Source organism: Zootermopsis nevadensis, unplaced genomic scaffold, assembly GCF_977971745.1.
Source record: "Zootermopsis nevadensis isolate Lab colony 2312 unplaced genomic scaffold, Znev_1.0 Znev_ptg000061l, whole genome shotgun sequence".
Taxonomy (NCBI): Eukaryota; Metazoa; Arthropoda; class Insecta; order Blattodea; family Termopsidae; genus Zootermopsis; species Zootermopsis nevadensis.
The window spans coordinates 16,564,338-16,580,106 of NW_028259192.1; the positions used below are offsets into that span (position 1 = coordinate 16,564,338).

General features: G+C 38.1%; 1 protein-coding gene across 5 annotated transcripts in view; it reads left to right on the top strand.

Annotated features, from left to right (window-relative positions):
- nAChRalpha1 (nicotinic acetylcholine receptor alpha1) overlaps positions 1 to 15,769 on the top strand; it is a 229,371-nt gene that overhangs the window by 115,688 nt on the left and 97,914 nt on the right. For 2 of the 5 annotated variants that reach the window (XM_087340968.1, XM_022079222.2), the window contains exon 4: positions 14,909 to 15,092. The exons of 2 other annotated variants lie outside the window; for them this stretch is intronic. The gene's annotated coding sequence lies outside the window, so the exon portion shown is untranslated. Of the gene's footprint in view, positions 1 to 14,582; positions 15,093 to 15,769 lie in introns of those variants that run through there. One more of the 5 variants, XM_087340967.1, reaches the window with a different exon arrangement.

The following is a 15,769-nucleotide window of genomic DNA, read 5'->3' on the forward strand; positions in this document are numbered from 1 at the left end:
CTGTTCCAACCACATTGTGAACCCTAACCAATTATGTGTCTTTTTATTCCATGTTATAAAATTAGAATAAGGGTTGAGTGTTATATTTAGTCTTCCACACATACCTAGTCTTGTTTTTAAAACTCCACTTCACTATTGTACCATTTTGTTATTTTTGTTTGGAAGGCCTGAGGGGAAGAGAACACTAGGAAGAGCTAGATGTAGATAGGAGAATAATGAAAAAGGCAAATAGGTTTTAATGATTTGGGTTGGATCCATCCTCTTATTTTTGTTCTCCGTTTACAGTGTGCAATGCAAACAAAAACAGCTTTAAAGCGAAGAAAATCCTGGCAAATTAAAACGGTCCCCATGACAGAATGGCATTCGGGTTTGTGTAATGCGAATTCTGAAGGTGAGGATTTGTATGTCCATTTTCCTTGCCTGGTGCTGACAGTCTTATGGGAGACGGAAATACTGGGCTTCTGTTCAGAATATTTCCACCAGACTTTTTCTTTAACGTTCTGTTTCTCACATTAACTCCCCCCCCCCCCCATTTCAGACCGTAATATCAGTAACCTTGCTTCTATGTTCCTGCTACTTTCTTAAAGTCAAATATTTCCTTGTACCTATAATATTTTAGGCTTTCTTTTATCTCCTCTTACAGTGTTCTTTCCCTCTTCCTCTGCTGTACCGAGTGTTGAAGTATGATGCTATGAGGATTAAATGATGCGCGTTTGAAGCTGCCTTTTATATCAAAAGTCTGGACGTTAAACTTGTAGCATCTTGGATTATTTAATGCTGTTTCTAAACAAAGGACACGCATGAATCTTGCGAGAAAATGGATGACGAAGATTTAAGGGAACGCCAGAACTTTTAAAGACGTAATTTCTCAAATATATGTACTCTACTTGCATTGTAATGATGGTTATTTTTTATCTTTAAATTGCCGCATTTTGGCGCTTTATCTTTGGGGATTTTAAATTTGCTTCACAGTCTTCATCCTACCCCAGCCATTACCAAATTGCGTGCTTCAAGGTCACAAGAGAATCGTACAACTTTTTTACATGAACAGGGAAACTCATGCGAGTGAAGACAGTTCACTGGACATTTTCCTGAACATTTAATCCGGCCTATATCCTTACAAACTTATTTTTGAAGATACGTCGATGATTTCCCAATATATTTCCACTTTGTTTCTTTATTTCATATTTCATTACTAAAATATTGTAATAATTTCTCACATCCTACTTATTACTACATCCTATCTGCCACATTCTCCACACATTATTATTTTCATAATCATTTGGAAGTGATACATTTTATGAAGCTCATTATACAATTTTCACCTTTGCGCTATATTCTCTCCACCAAGTCATTATTCGTGGAAAACTTATGGTTTTTTTTCAAAAATTCCGAGACCCAGTTTTTGCATATTCAGATTTTTCACTGTACCAAGGAAAAGTCATCTACCATTTTTTTTTAAAAAAATTCCGAGACCCAGTTGTTTGCATATTCAGATTTTTCACTGTACCAAGCCATCTACCATTGCTTTCCCTGCAACAGAACACAGGCTGTGATGTCATGCTCTGCTGTACCTCATATGACCTCACCCATTCAAGACGCATCGCTCCTCTTATCTCTACAGGAAGCCACCCTTCGCCTCGTAACCCTGTTTCCCAACACGTTCTCGGCAATGCTATTTTGCGAGAGGAAATTATATCAAATGCCATAAATTGCACTACAATAGGCTCGACCGATATTAATATTCCTATTATCTGCCATGTGCTTAGTTGTTTCGTTAAAACTGTTTAGAATCGATCGTGTCTGATGGGAATGTACATTCTTCGGTCTCGGTGTTTAACATTTGTTAACATGTTCAGTTGTCGCACGCACAGCTGAATAAAATGTCTTCCTCCGAAATATCCAACAGACAACTTTCTTAGGTTTCTGTTTATAAATTGTTGTCAGAGAATTATATATGATTTTTAATTTTGTTCTTGTAAAAGGAGAATTTTGTCATGCTTTATTTCTGTTATCATTCTTTCAATTTTTACGTGAAGTGTCTGTATGTTTCAGCTTTGGCGTTTTTTCTTACACTGTTTTTACGTTCATATACACCGTCCTCTTCATTTACTTATTTCTTTAACTGTATTTTTTCCCCTTACCTTTGTTGTTTTCCTTTTGTATTTATCTTTCGCTCTATCTCTCCTTTAAGCTACTTTTAACTTCTCGCTTTTCTCTCCACTTGTATTTCATTACATAACTTCTTTTCCTCGCCATGTCTGTTCCATTTCTTTCATCTTAACCTCTTTCTGCCCAAACACGGCTTTATTCTATCCGCTCATTTCCCAACAGTCTGAATGACTTAATTTTCTTCATGTTTCTGAGTGCTGTGCTGTTGGTTCCATTCCAAATTGTTTGAGGTCGACAGACAGTGTCCATTGTCTGTACTCAGGATGCATGAACAATTACTTTTGTTTATCTCTGTTTTAAATAAATGTCACATCTGTGAAGATCTTGTTTACCAACGGCATAAATATGTATGGAGTGTATGAGTAAGTCGCCTCTCCGTAATTCACACGTCTTCTTTTAAACTCACTAGAATTTTGGGTTCAGTCTCCGGGCACTTCATGCGGGGATTTGATGGGCAAAGTGCCAGTGGAGCGTTTTATTTCTAATACGTCTGATATCCGATGCCAGAATGATTCCACTGTTGTTCCATATTCAATGAATATCGCCCTTTTGAGATGTGATAGCTCCGACCAGCCAGGAAATTATAACACAGACTGTTCTTGGTTTTGAATTCACCCCACAACCTGAGTTTGACTGAAACCATAATAAGGAAATGTATTTTAAATTTACGAATAAATTATTTGAAAATAACAAAAACTGAAGCTACGTGAATTAGATAATTTTTCTGGCAATGCAATTAATGACAAGTGGATATAGCATAATAGGCGTGTAATTCAATGCGCTCATACTTCATGCTTGAAGGGTAGTTCAAGGACATTCTTCAATTTGGGGCCTAGAACACGTCAGGGACAGTTGGACACTTCCAAATTTTACTCAGTTTTGGAATCGAACAATAAAAGAATAAGGTTTATTCGAGGTATGCTGGTGGCGATTATAAATTTTAACCGATAAAGAGTGAAATCGACACAAAAAATTTATTTTGGAAAAATTTGTGTCCAACAGATCCTACAGCAGGATCTTTTGGACAGTGAAGAAACAAATTTTCTGCAAAGAATGGAATAAAACTGCAACCGGTTTCATCATAAACCGAATTGTTTAATGTTGCCGTTACACGTTCGTACTATTTGGTGTCTTACATTCGGACTTTTGGGCAACGTTTAACATGCAAACGAGCGGTTTTCTTTCTATGATTTTAGGTTATCACAGCGGCGAGTATGAAGATGGCTCTCTTCTGGGTTGTAGCGCCGCGTACTCTGGAGTAAGTTTACCAACGTTTTAGAAAGAGAAAGTACCTCTGAAACGTCTATAAACTACCATGTCTGGAAGTATTAGGTCTGGGTGGGTGTCACTATCAGCAGTGAATACATTAATTTGGCTCTGATAAAGGCAGATCGCCTTTTATATCACATTCATGAACGAAAGATACAAATCTGCAGTAGAGATACTACATTTATTGTAGTTACAAATATTCTGTCTTCTACCTCGCCGCTTTTGCCTACTGAGAAAACAAAGAGAGATAAAATTAATGCTGAAGCATGTTACGTACTCTTAATAGAAGTTACGTTTAAAGGAAACAAGAAAATAAGAGGTGAAGTAAAGTGAAATGAGATTTTTTATTTAGAAATGATAATGTCTTTTTCTCCGTGGTCACCATTAACATAATTCATTACGAGTCTTTAAAGCAAACCGTTAAAATGTAGGTGAAATTATGGTAGTGATTCTTGGCACGCCTTTAAAACGGATAGTATTATGACACAGCTTGTTGGGACAATGACTACGTCTCCTTCCCCATTGCAGTTATTAGCAGAACTAATTACAAGCTAGTAAAAGCAACCCCTGTCGTATCTGCAGAGAATGCGAGAAGCCCAGTTCAGTGAAGTGCGGTGCGGTGCGTGGGCAGAAGTTTAAGAAGTTAAGTGGGGCGAGTCGAATTCTCAAACAAAGAAACATTTTCATTTCTTGTTTTTGGACATGTTTTAATGAGGGCAAGAACATTTGGCTAGATTGTGTTTTTATTCAGCCTAGTTTTATCCAATTGAAGGATGTATTTAGTACGAATAGGAACTAGGTCCTTTAAACAAACTCTACACTACAAAATAAATCTGTAATTTAAGTGCTAAGTTAAATGGACGGCTGCCAAATACTGAGGCATATTTAAAGCAACACTACACACTGAGTGTTCTGTCTTTTAACATTGCTGCTTATGATATATTCTTTGGTTCTGTGTTTGTGTTCTTCCCGACCAAATTTAAAGTTACGTTCTGTGCACAGTTGTAGAGGTGGCATAGTTTTCAGCGGACTGTAGCCTCCTTAGGAACCTGAAACCTCAGCTTTTGTGTTAAATTTTTATTATAATTCGTTTCAACATTTGAGTAACTCTGTTTTGTTACTGTGATTAATCACTTTCATATGCGAAGAGATTCGTGCACTGTGAAACTCTTGAGATACGTTTCATAAATGTCATAAATGTCATAAATTGAATACAACAGACAAGGACGACGATACGTACCGTATGTAATGTAACGCTCCTTTAACTACGAAACTTATAAATCAATGTCATGAAACCTAAGCCATCTATCCAATATATTTTTAACGTACAACGATATGAAACATTGCATGTGCATAGACCTGTCTTTTAGTTTCGTTTAACATATATACTATTCAACTGGTTGCTACCTGCAACTTAACTTCGCCGCCAGCGTCAAAGTTAGACGTTAAACTGGTATTTTTATTTATTCCATGACCTTTGTTTCTCCTATTGTAATTGCCTATTCCCATTCGACCATATTGACTGGATTGATATTGCTCGTGAATTTAATTCTTGGTTCTGAAGACAATAATGAATCATAGAGTTCCATTTATAAGTTGGAGATTTCTTGGGTTAGATGACTGGCTTTCTAGAAGAAGTCCAACCGTTGAGTCAGATACATTAAATTTTGTCTTAGATATCGTTAGGCTGAAGATATAACAAGAAATTATTACATGCTAGCTACCTAAACATTTTTATAGACATGTTACTAGTTGCTAATACTCCCACCTCTCTATGACAAGGAAGATATATCGTGACAACCACACAAATGGGAACACTGTCGCGCTTTAAGCTTCATAAATGTTGCTCACATCATTACCAATCCATCATTTAAGCGTAAAAGTGTTCGTGTGATATTTCAGCACTATCCAAATATGGCTTCATCCTACCTACTAAAACGACTGTAAAAAAAATTAAGTAATTAACACCCATGTAACCTAAAACGTATAAATCGAAAGCTAACCACTTTTCTGGTCATAAAAGAATTTTATTGATCATGTATGAAGGATGACGCAACTTGTATTTGTAGTATATATATATATATATATATATGAAATTTTTTTATTGGGATTAATAATTTTCTTCATGAGAAAGTCCGTTTTCTTTCAGATCCGTAATTAGTATTGGAATTTAAAACTGGTCAATTTACATTAAAAACTAAGCTACGTCAAGTTTTTAGAAGAGAGAAAATTACTTTCTTACCGTATCAAGAGAGAAGCTAAACACAACTTCATTCTTACGGTTGATCGCTCGAGAAGACTTCTCTGCATTTAGTCGACGTAAAACTTCAAGTCGTACATACTTACCTTCGTTTTAATGGCTTAAGGTTACAAAGTAAAGAGTCTCGTTACAAACGTTCCAGATTTTCGTGTCATCAGTTCTCACTCTCATCATGATTCTCTCTCAGTATCTTTCCCAATTCCTCGGTTAGTTATAATTAATTCAAGAATCGCGGAACATTCCGGAACCATATGTTAGCTGTCGTTGTCAGAGGTTGCAATGAAACATGCAGTATTACTGGCATCAAGATCTGAAACTTGGTCGAAAACAGATTCTCATTGGTTTAACTTAGCTGTTCAGCTGCATCTGTAAAGTTGTTCTTCCTAAAGGAAAGTTCTCCGTGAGACGCACTGGAACTTCAGAACTTAAAGAATTGGTGTTAGTGGGAGCGGGAGGGTAGAGAAGGTAACGATTTCGATGCTCAAGTCTGGTGGCAACTGTTGACAGTAAATCATGTCAGCTGCTTTTACAGAAAATTGAATTTATGTCACGTAGATCAATATGCAAACTTCGTGAAGAATAGCACAGATGTTCACATCATTTTGTCATAAGCGGAAGTAATTCGGAACTAATAAACCATTTTAGCGGAGGCTCTCCGCTGCTCACAAGCAGAAAGATGCGAGAATTATGAGGTCCTTGAAAACGAAATGAAGTTTCGCAATTCATCACTCATTCTCCAACGTACGGATAAGGATTTACTTATTTATTGCCGAGAGAGGTAGGCTTCATCGATTTCATGGCGAAGGTGAATCGTATGAACGTATTCATTTTGAACTTGGTAGTGTAATTAACGACCTGTCATTACGCATAGCGATTAATATGTCGGAAATGTAGCACGATTAATATCGAGCAAAACACAAACACAAACAATAATAATAATAAGAATAATTGAGGCGGGAAGATTTGGGTAAAATTGAAATATGCATAATTGATTTTTGCGTCAAATTTTAATGATGTTTATTCAATACCGTTTGAAAAAGAAATTTAGAACTTTGTTACATGTTTAAAAAATATGCCCACTGTACGAGTACATGTCTTTTACTATGGCTGAAATACAAGGTTCTTCGTTCCCCTGTTTAAAATTCTAAAGTTTTCGCTCTAAACTCAGACAACTCTTACAGGCTGCTGTTTAGTGGGAGTAGTATCATGTAATCTAGTAGATACTGGCTAGTGAAGCTTACTGCCTTCATAATCATGATCTTCTTCAGTAAGCTTTTCTTAAACGTCGGTCAGTTTCTTCCAGGTTACACGACAGGCTTACAACGTCCCAGAAGATGGCCGTCTTCACACTTGTTGTCTCCGCGGAAACTTCAAATATCACCCAGGCAACTCTCGTTAGATAATAGCAAACACTCTTTTCAGAAGTGATTTTATGTTAGTTTAGACACATGGACGCATTATTACTGAAGGTACAAAGCGAGGAAAGGAAAAATCTGACAATGATATAAAAGAAAACGTCGCCCGTTCATTTTCAACGGGCCTTTTCAACTAGTTTAACAAGAATTGCCACATAAAGAACTCTAGTTCTTTATATATGTCTGGTAAATAAATATAAATCAATCTTTAAACACAGTTATGTTCTACTTTCTTTAGGCGGCAAGTTGCTTGCAGTACGCATGTGCAAGTACAACGCCACAAAATGAATATAAAAGTTGGGAGAAAAATCCCAATTCCAGCAATTCTTTTTGTTGAGTGGCACAGTAATCTCCTAACACCCACCCACAGCCTGAGTCTGAGTGGGTTTTAGCGGGGACAGCAAACTTAAATGCCGCCCCAGGAGACTAAAAATTCCTCCTCCCACTCAGTTAAAAACAGCTTAACTATTTAAAACTTCGTCGCAATTAATAACATGAGTTTTCCAGACGCTGTTACGCAAATCGTCAATTCTGTAGTAATTCATAAAACAGCAGCAAAAGATTCCGTAACAAAAATATAGCGTTACCCGGTTTCAGAAATCAGAAGTTTATAGTGGAATTAATCCTTTAAAACCCATTGATAACTGTACACCCCCCCCCCCGCCCACGCGCTTTAACCATCTATAACTGTATATTTTATGAACAGATTCACAGATTACTTTTACAGTTCTGAGAATAAACAACGTTTGTTCCTTAAAATGGAATATTTGAAATGTAATATAATGTGTTGCCTCGTTGTTCTTGGACCACATAACCATTTCATACACGCTTCTATGAAAATTACTGCAAACGTATTACGTTTAATAAACAAAGATAAATTTGCGGCTAGTGATTAAACCATTACATAATAGGGCCAGTGCTGTACTTAATTGTTTTATTCACATTGACTGCCGACATATTAATAGCCACGGTATATAAAACAGCTTTAGATGTTAATTCATTTTAATTATCACAGTCGCCCCTCCTCCAAATTTAACTGTATCGGCCCTAAAATTGTGTCGCCTAGAAGCTGCTATGGTCGCTTTTGATGACCAGGGTTTCAGAACCACTTCAAATGCTGTATATAAGAAGCTTTTTTGATTCTTGTTAATTGTCTATCAAAGATAAATATGTTAGTGACTGACCCGAACATGGCTCTTGGTTTTATGTTTTATTAAGCGACACTGACATTAGCTTAGACTTTGTACTCTCCCAGCAAAACTTGCACACCCCCAGGGGGCTGTGGACAGCTGATTGACAAATACACGGGCTTACCAACGTAGTATTTATAGTGCCATCAGTTCATTGCTAACCACCGGCACTAATCAAAAGAATAAAGGGCAGAAACTCAGAGGTCCTGTTATTAAGGTCTTGTAGGTCAGACATGCCTCAATCAATAGACAATGTCCATTAAAACAATGATACGATAAATGAACAGCAGACAGAACTGTGGAACAAGTTTTAATAATTTCGTTTTCTCGCGTAATCCTTCAAATAATTTCGCGTACCGCCGGTAGTACTCGAACCACACTTTGGGAAACATGGCTTCAGGAAATCTTGCAAAAAAATTGTTAAAACTAAACGGGCATGCTTAAAATATAGTTGAACAATTCTACTAAATATTTATCCAAGCAATTACAATTTTAATACGTGGATTATTGTATGCTGATTCTGCATTAGACATTGATTAACAATAACATTTATAACGAAAACGTTGTGTTTGTGCAGTCGTCCAGAAGGTTGGACAAAATACATGTAACATATGGGCATACATGATGCGTAGTCATTTCCTTGTGTTAGTAGCTGTGATGTTATATTTAAACAGCTTATGAATGGGCGTAATCCCATAATATGGAACAAACGTTTTTTGTGAACTAATCACGTGTTCAGTGCGTCAGCTTACAGTTAATTGAGGTTTGGTGAATGTGTGTGTCGTCTGAAATAATAAACAATACGAAATTAAGGCTGTGCTAAATTTTGCTGATTACAGGTATTAACAGAAATAGCATCGTTGTGTGATATTTTGAAACGTCCGAATTGGCGTATGACTAACAGACTTCTCGATAATTTTGATTCAAATTTTTATCCCTTAGTTCTAATATCTCAGTTGGGGAATCATATTTCTGCGGTTTACACTTTTTAATCCCCTTTCCAGGTATTTGTACTATTTTGACGTTACTAACAGTAAATGTCGATCCTCAGTACGTATTTGGACACAGATTTTGTTTCTCCAGCAAGAACAATTCTGTAGGTCTTTTTGCAGCAGTAATCCAACAGCCTAAAACATCTGAGTTAATTTTATACCTTTCTTGTACTACCCTCCCCAAAGCCCTGTATTTCCCCGCCGTTGAGGTCGCCTTTGAGCGGTGCTATTTTCTTTACGTGGAAATTGGAATAGACACATTGAGACGTCGGCAGAATTTTATAAACCGAACTATTGTACGCATGCCAAGAGAATTCCGCTGGGAGCGATGTGGGCATGAACGGCAAAGCTACACTCTTTCAAAAAACTTGCGCACACCCATGCATACACTATTCATACACTGTATTGACCAGATTACCTACTAGCCGAGTTCTCTAATGCTGTAGATAGGTGCACTCGGCACGACCTGGTCGGTGCACGGAACGGCCAGGTAGCATGATAGCTGTATCAAGAAAATTGACTCTGTTATCAGTTTTGTGATTGTAAGCAATGTTTTTGAAACGGGTAGAAAAAATGTGGAGGTGCGCGCTAAGTGCTTATCACCTTGCCTTTTGCCCCCGCGCTAAGAAATCGCAAGTAATCTGGTTCCTACTGCACTGTTCTACTAAGAAATACTGGAGTTGAATGTTTTTGGTTTAGGAATAGGTAGCTTGAGCATGCGCTGTAAGATTACTCCCTCCCTCTCATACATTCCAGCGGACTTCTTTTGACGCGCGGACAGTATTCATTCCTAATGGCATTGTACCATGTTATTAAATGAAAGGAGCAGTGCAGTTGCTGTATTCATTAGCTAAGACAGATTGTTGAGGACACAATGATGTTGACATTCAAACACATGATATATTGGAGCACCGTTGTTACAATAGAGCCATTCACTTAGAAAGTACAAACTCGACGGAAACTTGCTAAAATAGTTAAAGTGAGCCTGCAAATTCATTAGGGCAACACATGCTACAGAAATGCAGCGCCATCTGTGCATATTGTGTCAACTAACTCGGCATTTCCTCTTCGGTATCCTCACCCTCCTCTCTTTTGCGTTTTCTCGCTCTCAGTAACAAAACCAGCGTCTACACTTTCACCTAAAGTAAATTACAGTCTCTACATATGGCCACTTAAGAAGGAGACTAGGTTCAAATCCGCAATTCAAATTAATAATTAGATCCAGACTTCGAAATTAACCCTTCTCTCTCCTCCATCGCTTTTATCAGTTGAAACGAAACTCCATTTTATTGACGTGAAGGCAATTAATTCGAGGGTTGAAAGTTTGACGAAGGACGGGGAGGTATATGAATGGGCCGCACTACATTATGAGTTCATTCTGATTTACCTGTATTCGTATAACGACCATCCAAAGACATAATTCTAAAACAAGTACCTACAAACGGGGCCTTTGTTTTACTGTCTGGGGCAGTCCTGTCGTTGATTCAGCTGTTGTGCATCCCAAACTAGTGATGACGTCAGTTCCTATTTCTGCTCAATAACTGAATGGTACTAGGTGTGTTGTGCAGCTCCATGGCGTTATTACGTCAGGAGCTGATGCTCTTTGGTGTCAGTGTCATGAACACAATTTGATTTCAATTCCAATTTAACAGTGGTGGCAACGAGTGGCTTCTGAACGATAATTTCACCACAATCGAATTGTTTCGGCGTTAAGTACCACAGAATTTAGAAATAAAACCGAAGTCACATCTTGAATCTCAGGTTGTACTTCCATAACAAAAATTGGCGTGTGCAGACGTCGGTGTTTGATGGATGGGTAGAATTATTCGTGGGATATTTTGGTTTCATAACAACAGTGATTATTCACAGCTCATTCCACTGACCGAGCACGCCAGTATCGACTGATAGGTCTGGAGGGCATTCAAACAAATGACCTGATCTCGCCAACGCGGTTCTAGTGCGTGACGAGTACTGTTTTAATAAAGTTTTAAATTTAACCACGGTGATGAAATTTTAGTTGAAGTTAAGTAATTAATTTACTGGGAGTGAATATAGATTCAGAAGATGGGTGTCTTCTGGCTGGATGTGCCGTGTAATCTCGTAGAAAGTTTACCGTCGATGTCTTCGTCATCTGTACTCTGTAGCATACACCTTCCGGATCCCATTAATGAAACCATTGTTTTATGACATAGTTCATCTTCTACTTCTGAAAATGTTAATTGCTGTTAAATGTTTATGTTAAAGTAGTGATACTCTATTTCTAATCGAATGGTTATACTTTGTTTATTGTTGTTGCGTAATTGTTATGCTAATTACTTTGTTTTAATTTTTGTCTCATACAGGTTTTCACGTTGAAAAGTACCGTAATAAAGGAATTAAATTGAATTACTAGTACGGTGTGGTCATACTCCTAATAATTAATAATTTCAATGCCGATTAGAAAAATATTAAATATTCTATTAATTTTAATTAAAACGTTGTTACAAACTTTCCACGTATAAGTCAAATGAATAAATTAATTATGCGCCTTGTTCTCGAATGTACATATTACGCACCTTTTGTTTTGCATGGGGAATTAGGGAATGACGCAGATTGTGTGTGAGAACGTAGTACTGCGGAGAACATTTGGACCAAACAAGGAAGGAAGCGAAGCATGGAGAAAGTACATAATGAAGAGCTTCATAATTTGTGAATTTCATCTGGGCGTGATATGTAACACGCAAATGGGGTATAAGAAATTCATACAAAATGTTGGTTGGAAAACCTAAGGGAGAAAGTCTGCCGGGCAATGCATGAAGTTGCGGACTGGATGTTACGGAACCAGGGTGGAGTCCACATGAAGGCTTTCGCAGCTTATTCCAGGTTGACTTCTCAGATTTTCACGGCGACGAATACTAAGATGGCTGTCTTCGGGTATGTTGCGCTGTGTAGCCTACTAGATACTGCATGAAGTTTTAGGCGATCGTCCTGATGATGAATGCAGTAAACACCCCTGAAAAACTTCTGTCAGTTTCCACCAGATTACCCAAAGCAACGTCCCTTAGTACCTGAAGCTTCAAGCCATTTGATTCGATGCTTTTCGGCTAAAGCTGTTTTGGTAACTTGCAGTTAATTTGTGCGGAAACCTTTATTCGTCTTCAGCCACATGCTTTCCTGTAACGCTTAAGATGCATGCTACAGTTAAAATATTACGAGCAAAGTAACAGTTGTAATTTATGCAAATAAACAAATCGAATGTGGCTGTCTTCTTGGAATGTTGTGTCGTGTAGTCTGGTGGAAACTGGCCGATGTTTCAGAGGTGTCAGCTGCCTCGATTATCATGTGAAACACCCCAGAAGACATTTTCTTACTCACCTCTGCGAGAACCTGAAATTCAACCGAATTGACACACTATTCAATCCCGGAATTTTAAATTGTGTTACAGTCACCTGCAATGAACACTGGTACTTAATCTCCTGGATTTTAAGTTTTATCGTGTATATGCACTTAGTCATTATTTATCTAATGACGGATTATGATTCATACTAAACTTCAAATTCTGAAGGCGCCAATAAGCAATCGTCTATCCTAATTGTCTATGTCCTTGAGTCTGTTGATTTATTCCGAACGAAAGGCAATTTAGCACCAAGTGTATAAAGCGTCTTTTTATCTGAGATTCCTCACGGTTCGTAATTTATAACAGATATACCATTTTATTCCACATTATATAACTCCTCGCCTGAGACAGCGTCATTAAAGAAACACGGTAGAACAATAATTTTGTTTAATAGATGTATTTTACTTGTGTCTTGGTAGATTAGTTTGTAATTTCTGGCCTTTGTTCTTGTGAAACTTGAGAGATTCTGAAAGAATCAAAGGGGAAGTATTTTCTAATCTGCCAGTAGTATCGGATCTGAATCCGGCGAGACATAATGGAAGGTTGCACAAATAGAAGTCTCTTCTATCGATTCTCCTTAAGGCAGGCCGGCAGTTGATAATCAGTGAAGCCGGTTCTATTGAAACTGTTGAAAAGAAAACATTTTCGTAGGTTATAGTCCAAAAATAACTTACAGGTCAGGTTTTGAAAGATGATTTGTCAGCATAGAACACTTCAAACTGAAGGGAAAGTGATTCCTTCTGTTATCGTCCTCTGAAATCTGCGAAAGAAGTCAGACTGCTGTTGTTCCATCAGAAATAATAGGCCAATATTTTTTAAGTACAGTCTCTCGCAAAATTTCCTACGCTACTTGCAAATTTATATCGAAGCGTTAAACTAATTGTTGTTTCCATAGAACCTAAGACATTGAAATCCATACAAGAGTTATGTGCCCTTAATCATTACTCGAAGTTAATAATATTTATACTTCTTTGTATCCTCATGAAAACAATTAAAATACTAAAATACCTTGCCAGAAGGCATAATAGGCCTTCTGCTTTATTCCATGTACCATTGTTTTGTACTGTTGTAATTTTGTCCTTAGTAAATATTTATTTCGACTACTGCAACAAAAAGTTAAGTCGTGAACAAGCTGAGAGAATTATAAATTCGCGGAATTGTGTTTACCATTGAAATTAGAAAATATTGTCTTCCAATTTTTTATTTAATTTATTGGATGTGTCTTAAGGAAATAGGATATAAGAGTGTGGATTGGATTTAGCTGGCTCAGGATAGGGAACAGTGGATTGCAAACAGTAATGACTTCGTTAGATTTGATCCGATATCTTATTTTTGAAGTAAGTAGTAGTTGGCGCCGCTGGACGTCGAATGCAAATGTTTCTTACTGAATACAACAGCACAATTCCAGAGTTGGAAGACAGGAACAACCACGCAGTGTGAACTTACGTAGATCCCACAAAGTATATTAGTAGCTCGACGTCTTTATGCGCGGATGAAGGTAAATACAGGTTATTCCTATTTAGGATGCGAATTTCTGCCGAGGTGCTAAAGCGTGTTTCCTAGGGTCAAGCGATGGGTTCAGAACTGCTCTTCACAGCATCCTTCTCTTTCATCTCTTCCTCATACCTTTCATCTGTACATTTTTCCTCTTCCTCGTTCATTCATCTGTCTCTCTCTCACTCTCATTCTGTTCTGTCTTTGTTCTCGCACTCAGCTAAAGGGAGAGAAGCGAGTATCGACTAGCAGCTTGCTCGTGTTTTGTCGGGAACGTTCGGTTTTCGAATTTCGGAGCGCTAGTACTGCACACTCATGGCTTGGCATTGGTTCCAGGTCTGGAGCTAAGCCCGTGGCTGGAGCGGGCTCTGCGGGGAGACTAGAGCTGAGAGGAAGGGGAAGGGAGGGAGATATACCGTGATGAGGGGGGGATGGAGCGCAAAGGGATGCTGTAGTGGGTTGGTACAGTGGGAGCTGCTATTGCTAGCTGCCTCTGTGCCGTCAACCCCTGTACTGAAACTAGTGCTGAATCAGCCCTGAGTCCGTCGATAGCACATCCGACGGAACCTGAGTTGCACCGCGGCTGTACTGTCAGTAGTGATGAGGAAATCGTGATAATCATTTGCGTTACATTGGGGCTCATAACGTATTAATCTGGAATATTAATAAGTTTCCCACACACTGTGCTGTTTTTATTAAAACAGCGTTTGTTTCGTTTTTATTTCGTGGGGGGTGTCCAGTAATCGACTCTGGCAAAAGCGAGTGGTTGGTGTCAACAGCGGGAATGCAAGGCGGCTCCCTGGCTGCCAGGGGTAGCGTCACGAGCCGGGTATCTCCCCGGACATTCGGCGCGCTGGTCTGGCATGTGGTGAAGCAGTGACCACCCACTGGCAGGAAGGCAATGCACCCGGCGGTGATCACACAGTAAGTACGGTCACACGTTTCTCTTAGATCTTACATCACCTCCGCTCTGCAAACATTTGCAATACGACTTCACCGAAGTATCACATTCGGCCTTCACGCTCATTTATACGTAGGTAAAATATGTGAATTTTATTTAGAAGCCGCCAAATGCGATTTTAAAATACGTTAGACAATTATAACGGCTTAATTAAATAGTACGAATGTTTCTCGTGGCATTTCGATACGTTTTTACTCCAATGTGACATGCAGTGAAACTCTTCTAGTTCAGCGCAAACAATTCTTTCGGTGTGCAAAAAATGTACTGGCTGTTGCCTTAGTAACATGCATGTAATCGTTAAAACTCTTACATTAAATTTAAAAACAACTGGACATTGTGTTTCCATTTGTGTGCATTTCCTATAAAAAGTTATTTAATTTACCACAACCACAGTTCCAAGGGGTATTTAAAGACTGTAGGAACAGAATGCGTTCAACAAAAATATATATTGGTGTTCTTAAACATGGGATAATGGTTTTATTTAGGAACTTCATTTTTAGTCACTCTTCGCTTTCGTTTTGTTTAGAGTGTAGATTTTGCGAATAAGATTGGACATTTCTGAAACACATTTATTTGGATTCTTATTTAAAACGATGTTAATTGTACCGAGATACGACTCCAGTTTTAAATATAAACCAAT